This window comes from Cottoperca gobio, chromosome 3 (assembly GCF_900634415.1).
Source record: "Cottoperca gobio chromosome 3, fCotGob3.1, whole genome shotgun sequence".
In the NCBI taxonomy this organism is placed as follows: domain Eukaryota; kingdom Metazoa; phylum Chordata; class Actinopteri; order Perciformes; family Bovichtidae; genus Cottoperca; species Cottoperca gobio.
The window spans coordinates 12,414,516-12,424,254 of record NC_041357.1 but is presented as its reverse complement, the minus strand read 5'-3'; positions in this window follow the sequence as shown (position 1 = coordinate 12,424,254).

Sequence of the window (9,739 nt, the reverse complement as noted above, 5' to 3'; positions counted from 1 at the left end):
TTGCGTATTTACATTCTCTGCTCTGCTCTGCTTCGTGAAGGGCGGAGCTCCACTTCCAAACCCACATACACACGCGTGCGTGCGAGCGAGTGTACACACTTACAGCCAGAGACTGAGCGGAGAAAAGATAAGGAGAGAATTAAAAAATTGGACCTGATCCAGCCCAGGCAGCACCTCGCAGAGCAGTAAACCTAGGGGAAACACTGAAGTAAATAAAAAATCATTCATAACCTTGTGTACAGTTAAATGCAATAGGCCTAATTGTTTCAAAATCCCACGGCACACCGGGATTTGTCTCATGGCACACCATTTGGGAACCACTGATCTAGGGAACCGGAAGAACCACAACCTAGCAAACATATTTCATTGTTGGGTGCAGTCCTGTATTTTTCTTAAATAATTTGTTAGACTACCTACATTGTTTTCTTTTTATTGCTTTACCAAGCCAGAGAACAGAGAGGGAGCGTGTGTGTGACGGCGAATTAGTAATTATGATTTTATGAAACCTATCATAAACCAATCTACCACCACCACCCACAGATCATCTCTGTTTAGCCCACGGTACCATGGGCTGGTACATGTTTTACATGCGCACATTAAAATATGTGAAGCCAGTTGGTATATCTACAAGCTGCTGGTGCATTTTAAAGATATTTAGCTTGTGTCAGTTTTATTATACCCTTCCTGCCCGATCCCGATCCCAATCCCAGCGTGTCGAATACTATTTTGTCACAGCCCTCGGCGTCTGATAACCCTTTAGCTTCTGTATGAGACGCGGGGTGCTTTCATGTAAATCCAATATTAACACTCGGAGCAAGTGCTCAGGAAGTCAGGTGAGGTAGTTTAAAGAGTGAAAAGTCCAAACAAACACGTGTCCCGTGTGAAACCAAAAGTCAATGTTGAGTTATTTTAAGTCATGAAAGTACGTTAAGTAAGCTTGTCATGTAACAAATGTACTTATTTTAACACAAATCACGATCTTTGACTAAACCTAACCAAGTATGTCTGTTGCCTAAACATAACCAAGTCATTATGTTTCACGTCTCATAGTTTGATGCATAGGGCTACTCAGTGTGTTAAAAAGAGACGCCGTGGGGTCCTGACCAAGCGTCAGTATGTGACGAGTTGGGAATGAGAAAGCGTTGACCTTTCCTTTGTGTTATTTATCTGTAAATGATGGTGCACAAACTTCTTTGCTGTTATAGTGGAGTTTCACCCTGTAGACACACAGTACTTTGCAGCTGGGACTATTTCTTTGGTAGAAAGAACTTCCAATGAAAGCTGATGACACACAGGTCTGTGGATTAGTTATCTTGAGTAACTGGTACATGGTACATGTTGCTTCTGAGTTTTTCAGCACTAACACATCTACATTCACCTTTATTGTGTGTATTTCAAATGCAAAATTACTTTAGATTTTTGCTCCAGGATTGTTGCATTAACATCTTTATGAAAGACTGTTCCTACCTCTCTGTTAGTGCAGATACCTTGGTGCAGCATCCCTGATTTCAGATCAGACTAGACGGACCATTACCATCAAATGATGCATACAGGAGCGAAATGGCAGCAAGGTGCATTAACAGCAGTCTTTTTGATGTTTGTAGGCGCATATTCTTTCTTTTATGAAGTGCACTATATCTCGCATGATTCTTTCTCCTTATTAACATAATATAAGCTTTGAAAAGACCCGAGCTAAATGCATTTTCCTGCATGAATAATGCAAGTAAGAGACATGTCGTCTTCTATGTTTCTTTTCCACGCATCGTGCAGCTCTTCCTCGCTGAAGTAGATGTCCCTAAAAGCCTTTCCTGGGAGAGTGCAGTGAGGTGGACAGCAAAGCAGAACAAAAGGTTATTTTGTTGAAAGAGGCAGAGTGGTGACAAATTATGAACAACTCATTACACTGAGGTGGCACTTTGTAGAGCAGCGAAACACAATCAAACATTGAGGATGGGTCTCTGGGGGAATGTTGGAAGGTGCTAATAGCTCTCTGTCAGAGACAAAATGAATAACATTAAATTTCCCCAAAGACCAAAATCTCATTAATACTTTAGTTCATTTCATGTTTTAGGGACATTGGTGGTGTTTCTGCTCTGTTAGATACAGTACTTCACAACTTTAAAATAACTTTTTTTTTTTATACGTGATCAAGGAAAAAGGGTGTGGCCACATGTTTTCCTGTCCAGAAAGTATTATGTTCTCGTATGTAAACGTATATTTATGTGAAGATATAGTAGAGTAACATTTACCTGTGCAGAGAATAAAGTCACGCTCACTCTGTGTGTGTTGTAGTCTGAGCGTCTCTGTGCTTTGTTTATGTAGCTGGTCCGGCCGCCCGTGCATGTTAGTGCGAGTGAGTTTGTGTTGCTAGCTAATGGCCGCGGCTCTGGAAGCATAATGGCTCCCATACAGTTCCCCCCCCCCAAGTTTTACACTACTAGCTCTGTCTGCACAGTTTCCGTTGTTCACGCTGTTAGCTTCTTTAGCTGCTAGCCGGCAGGCGAAGATCTTTCCGTAACCTCAATCAAGTGCTTTCAGTTGCCTAAACATAACCATGAAGACATTTATTATCTTTACATTTAAGATGTTGTCACTTGTACAGGTATGTTTAATACAAATGTTTTCGTATTATAATGAAAACTATGCTCAGGCAATATGACGAGATAATTGTTCAACGCGATATTGGTTGGTTGTGATAACAGAACAATATTCAACAGCTGTTATGAATTCTTTGCTATATTCAATCTCTCTCTCTCTCTTTCTGATTTTCTTTTGATTTCTCAATGCTCGCTCAGCCCCTCCTGGCCTGGGTTTTGCAACATATGAGTCTCCAGTCCAAAGATATTTATATCTATGTGCGTCTCTCTCTTCAGATTTTGTTGGATGATAATTCCATTAAAATCGTTTTTCAGTTGGGGAATTTCAACATCGTCAAACCCTAATACCCTAAATGTGGACAAACAATTTAATAAAAGTGTTTCCTCCCTTTAACACTAAAGAACTTGATTAGTTAGATATTAATAAGTATAATTAGGCAGCAGATACAGCAGCAACATAACATTTGCAGTTTTTATTTGGCACTTATGTGCAAAGCATTTCACTTTGCTGTGGTGGTTGTGATGGGACTAACAAAGGAAAGATGAAAAGCAGCCAAGAAAACAATATCATGGAAGAACGGTGACACAAGTCTACTCGCTACAGTGTTGTCCTAGAGCTTCATTATTCGGTTTCCTCTTGCAGGGCAGTGGGGTGAAGCAGTGTAACCCGGCTCTAGTCTCTTGGATAGAGTTATCAGCTGTTTGGATGCTATGGTGTTAAAGAGAGCCCCTGTGTGGGCCAGCACATGTTTCCCTGGTGGTATCATCAAATCCCCTCGGCTGGACTCCCCACTTTGCTTAATATCCCTTGTCAACAACTGCTTTGGGTTCAGTTCTCACCACTGGTATTCTAATCAGTCACTATTATGGGCTAAACAGCTACACTGGCCCTGAGGCCAGCTGCTGGGCACGTTTGGATGTCTGTCTGCATTGCAATGGCCTGCCAGCATGGGGGCAGCACAATTTGATAGACCTGTGATGAACACACATTTACACGCAGAGATATAAACACAGACATGAATAAAAACAACTACAAACTTCTTTGTAACAAGAATGAATTAAAAATGTATTCATATTATGTCGGCTTGGAGTGGCTGGCTTTACTAAGGTTCGCCAAACACGTAAGCATACAACTGCAAAGCCACACTCCTTCACTAATGACTTTGATATACTGTAATTGATATAAGTTATACTTAAGTTACATTGCTCGACTATGTAGTAACAACCAATCACATCACAGGGATGAAGCTATTTCTGACCCAACAGACAGCCCCCTTCCCAAAATAGGCACAGCGGGGTTGCTTGAGTTATCTTACTCTAAGTCGGATAGACAGGAGAGATGAGTGCTCACTCTAAAGAAGCTTTTTCGTATCAACACGCAAAGCTCAACAGTAACACACACCCCAAATGCTAAGAGCTGGTAACTAGAAGTTGGTGGTGTTGAAAGTCTGGCATGGAACCATTTGGTGATGTATAACTGTTGACACAAAAACTTGATGGGAAGATGTGAAATAGCACAAAATGTATCGCCTAAAGCATCGCCATTAATAAAAGCACACAGTCTCAAACACCAGCAATTAGACCCATCTCCTGGAGGAAGTAGCCCACAGCAAGCCACACCATTACTATGTGTATTCCTCTATATAATGTGTTAATAGACATTCATTGTCAAAAGACATGGCGCTAATAGGTCGAACATGCAGGATACTAACTGTTGAATGTAGCTGATACAAGATGTGAGCGCCGTGACTGTCAACATTTAACATTGTGGGATTTATAACGATTCCGTCTGAGAATGTTTTTTGTAAAAACATTTCTTTTATTTAAATAGAGTCTCTGTATGCAGCTAATCTAACTTGATAACTTTTCACTCTCTGAATCTACTAATAGGGAGTTTTAAGCACAACAAAATAGTAACTTTGTTTATATCGTGCTAAATGTCAATATCTGAAAGAGCTGTTTCCTTGTCTGAACAAGAGAGTGAATGAAAGTGATGGGCAGTGGGCAGCGTGCCAGCCTCAGTGATAAGTGGACCACTGCAGAGCTATGAGTGTGGAGAAACCTGATATCAGGATGGCAGCACTCAGCATGTTAGAGGTGAGAGACAGGCGGAGGGAGGGCATAACACTGACAACAGCATTGCTTTTAAGTGGACGGCTTGAAGATATTAACACAAGGTGCTGTTTGGCTGTGTGAGTTAATGACACGTCAAGCAGAAGTGGTGCTGTGAGGAAATCTAACTAGACCTGTGAGTGAAGGTGAAACTCTGCACAGACTTCCATTTTGTGCCATGTGAGCTTATTGGTTTCAAATCCGGTGAAGTCTGCATTTTCGTAAGCGGTGTATTTATGTCACAGTTACTTTCTGTTCTGTTGCTTTGTGGTCATCTTCTAGCCTGCCTTATCTTGTCATAGTCATGTGACTGGTACAGCCACCTGGAGGGTACGACGACTGGGACCTCTATAGAGCTACCGCACAAGCCTGTAAAACGTTCATCTTTTACAACCTACAAGTGTTTAGATCATCTCTCAAAAGAGGAAAAGCAAAGATCAACAAACTGCAAGGCACATGTGACCCATATACAGCTGTATTTGAATCATTAAAACGTTACATCTTGTGGAGAATCCATCCTCTTATACTGCTGCCAAGATGAAAGCATTCAAAAGATCTGGATGGGTCAATGATGCTGTTTGAGAGGTGATGATTAGAGATGATAACACATCTTGTAAGTGTGTAGAGCCGGCACACATTCACATTTAACTGGTGAATTAAGGGTTTACTTTGTTTGTTGGAACATTGGAAAGACTGACCAATGATCAGCGAGGTAAAATAACTGTTAATGCCAATGGAGTCTGGTGGCTTTGAGGAGAAGTGTTCTCGCAATCAATCCACAACGTCCTCTTCACTCGGTTTTCGATTCTGTAGAAACACAGCGCTGGCTTGTTACCGCTTTGGTTTGTGCATCCAATTGAACAACAACTATCTAGCATTTTGGCTAACAGTGGGTGTTCCCTCTGGGCCATGACGTGAAGTGAAAACTATGAATTATTTCCCCATATTAGGACACTTTGTAAGATGTATGTCTGGTTGAATAAATAACCATTTCATTATCAACTTCTATTTTCTGCAATCTTGCTTAGGTGTGCTAAAAAATGTCATCTTATGCTAATATTACGCGAGCTGGTGCAGTGATGACTACAAATAAAATCAGAACAGCAGGCTGGATGTGATTGGTTAAAGCAAAATCGAGTCTTTTCCTGAAAGAAAACATCTAACACGAAGCTAATGTGGTTCTGAATGTGAAGCTAGGATATATTATATATATATAATATATAATATATAAGGAAATATGCTTTAATAAGAACAGTAACCTTGGTGCGATTACATCAGCGATATCATACTTCCCCATTCCAGTTCCTTGAACACAATATGATAGGTTCTGAATTTATTGCAGTGGGTGGAGGAGGGTAATTAGAGCTATTGATCTGCTAAATGATAGCCTTCGCCTCGTGCTGAAGGGCATGTGCTCAGCAAGTCCCGGTGTTATCTGATGACCCATGAAATCAATGGCCTGGCTGCAATCTCCCAGGTGATTTAACTTATTCCATTTATCTCACAAGGCTGAGAGGGTCCACATGCACGAAAACAGCACATAAGGCCACGCACACCATTGCATACTTTTAATAAGCATGCATTAATGCTACACAATTCCCTCTGAAGTATACATGAGTGCAAAAATCTCATCTTGCTTACAGTCCGGAGGCGCTGCGTATAGGGGCTTGTTCCCTAGGAAACCATATTTTGCTCTGGTCCATAATGGATTCAGGTTGCCCGCCGAGTGACTGATGAAAAAAGGGTCATTACATAGAGAAGACATTTTGAAATGTCACCAAGATGTCAGGCTGCCCTCACATACTTGTAGACAATTTTTTCCCCTCGTTTCTAATAAAGATTTCACGTTGTTACAAGAAGACACGCGGCTGAGCGCAAACCTCCGCCAATAATAATCAATTTCCAAATTTTACGTGCTGCAGCCTTTGCAACAGTTTTATGTTTGTTATTCTTATGGTCTGGTTTTCTAAGAAGATCATGTGACTTCCCAAACACCAAGTGAACCTGAGAATAACAAAATTAAAATGACGAAACAAAACCACCAAAATTGAAACTTGATAACCACATAAGCACACAACCAGAGGAGCGAACATTGGAGATGATACTAGAAATTGATTATCGAGATAGTGACATGAACACATGAATAATGAGAAAATGCCCTACTGGTTTCATATCACCTTTTTGAAACTACCAGTATGACTGTAAGCAATAATGCAAAGTAGTCTCTTTTATAAAGGGACAATAAGGACAAAGATTAATGTTCTGAAAATCATGATAATAATGTATGACGATATGTACAAAATGAATGCTAAATAATAGCTGCCTGATATGATTATGTGGAGAGCAATAAGATAATATCTCCCTCTAAACCCAAACCTGTCTCCTAAAATGTACATTCATATACAACTAATTGGCCACGACAAGTAAAACCGGTCGTGTTACGTTTTCTATCAACATAACGAGGAAATGTTATTAATTAACATATGCGGCAAGTCGCCAAAATGAAATTAACATATTTATCCATATAAATAACCAATCATGCCTGCAAAATCCATTCTAAGTGACTACCGCATTATTGAGCTGTAAAACCATGGGAATTATAATAATGCTCAATTAAACTTATATTAGTTTAACAATAACGCTTTATCATATTGATCATCTTACAAATAAGGAAAGATTGTTTTCTGGTTTGTCCAGAGTGACTTGAATCATGAGACACTATGTGATTGTCAACATTTAACTGAAACCACAATCTTTTCCTAATCTTAACCTGAAGCGCTTTTGTTGCCTAAAGCGAACCACCGACGGGACCCTGAGCGCTGTACGCCCGCCCACCAGTGACTCTGCTGTGATACATAAATGTAGCACTTCAGTCACTCAAAACAACACGGCCTGTTAACATAATCCATGAACAATTGTCAGCACAACGTAATTGGAAAAAAAAGGTTTCGTAATATATAAAAAAACGTATGTATAAAAATCTGCTGATCCATTTTCTAAGTCTGAACTAAATTGTGTTAAATGTTATCTGTGAAAACAGGGAGGAACACTTTTGTTGCTGTTGTCAGGATAATAAGTGTGTGTTGTTTTCTTACAGTTATGTTTTAGGGATTGTTTACCATTTCATTTACCCAAATGGATCCCCAGATAATTTGTTCACTTGCCTCTCAGGGCTTTCGTAGTTGCCAGGCCAAGCACCTGTTCTTCATTGGTAGCAGTAATAGTAGAAGGGGTACTTGGCACCTCCCTGGCTGTGTTATCATTCACTTGGTAAAGGCGAAGTGGGCCTCATCGTCATCACCAGGTTCCCTTTCACTCTCCAGCTGAAGGACAGGATAAGGTCGTTTTGTTGACCTGCTTCTTACAGCAGCCACTTGGACGGTAATCACAAAAAATAACACCAACCCACTAAAGAGCCTTACACCGGGCTGGCCTGTAGACCCGGGCTCAATGAGTGCTGACTAAATGAGCTCATTAATCACAAACAGCACCAGAGGCAGAGCCATTCTTAATTCATTAATGCTCAGCAGAGCAGTCTGATAAAAACACAAATTCATGTTTTCGGTATCAACAACCATGAACTCCAGATTGACGCTTTGTGTACAAATACTCAAATTTAATGAGTGCTTAATATTTCGTTGCAGGGCGATAGGTCCATAGAATACAACAACACTTCAACTAACCTGCATTTACATGTAAGCTGTATTTACAAAACTACAATTCTAATGATATGTTTTTTTAGGCTTTTAATCTGAATTATCCTCTTTGTTTTAACAATACTAGTTGCAGATTGTTACTGCCGTATAAAATATAGCTAGGAATGAATCCGAACATCTTCACAGATAATGTACAAACTGGAATAAGGCAAGTCTTTCAGAGTGTTAACATCTCCAAGGCTTCTTAAAATACAGGAACAAAAGGCACTGTAAGGAGCCTCCTGTCTTTTCTCACTTCTTCACTCTACCTTTAGTACCTTAACAAATTGCTACGATAGACAAACCTTACTTGTCACAGGTTTTCTCTTCAGAGGATGTGGCCTCCTTTCAAGGAGGGAAAACGACAAAGCACCAGATAGGATTTAAAAACAAGAAATTCCTCAACATCCTCTCTGTATTTGAAAATCAGTTCTGTGTAACTCAGCTTACTCCGTTGTAGTCTAACAGGTATGTTATATCAGCAGAAAACAGGAGTACAAATATTCTCCATATTGTATTTTATTCCTCCTTCTATTTTTCCTCCTGTTTTCTGCTGACATGTCATACCTGTCACGTTACTTTCTGTAGGCATGATGAAATGGACAATCAGAGAAAAGACTGCATGTGTTCAGTTCCACTATTTCTTCTCCAAACACGCACGTGTGTAGGCCTACATATGTGCACACACACATGCAGTATACACACCAGTCAATAGGACAAACAAATGCATGGACTTTTGCCAAAAAAGGCCTTCACCTTTTTTGTTCAGACACTACTCATGTCTGTGTTTGTCTCTTTTGATAAGGCCCTTTCATCTTGTTTGCATTGATTACAGGCTGACGAGTCACAGTGATACACTTAGGGGCCCTATTCATGTCTGCAGCCCCCGCGACACACACTGGGTCCATTGTGGCGAGGAATGTCTCCTTTCATGGCCTGAACCCGCCTGTGAAAGCATGTCAATAATCCCCAGTCAGTGGGTGCTTCACAATACTGCTGCGACCATCCCACCAACCGGACCGCTCTGGAAATAGGCCCCACTTTGCACTCCTCCAAGGAAAAAGTGAGTGGGATGGCTGAAAGAGCGGACAGTTGAATGGATGAAGAAATTAATCTGATGGATGCTGATAATCAAACAACCTTACAAAGGTGAGACTACTTACACAAGAAGAAAAGCGCTAATCAATGTTAAGCCTTTGAAGCATTATGCAATCCCTCTTCATTTATAACCTTCTCACATATTCCACCAAAAATCTCAAGAACAGCTTTATTGCTTTGCACAGCCCCTCCTTGTTTTCACACTGCAGGCCTCCTCAAAGCGACTGAACATGGTTT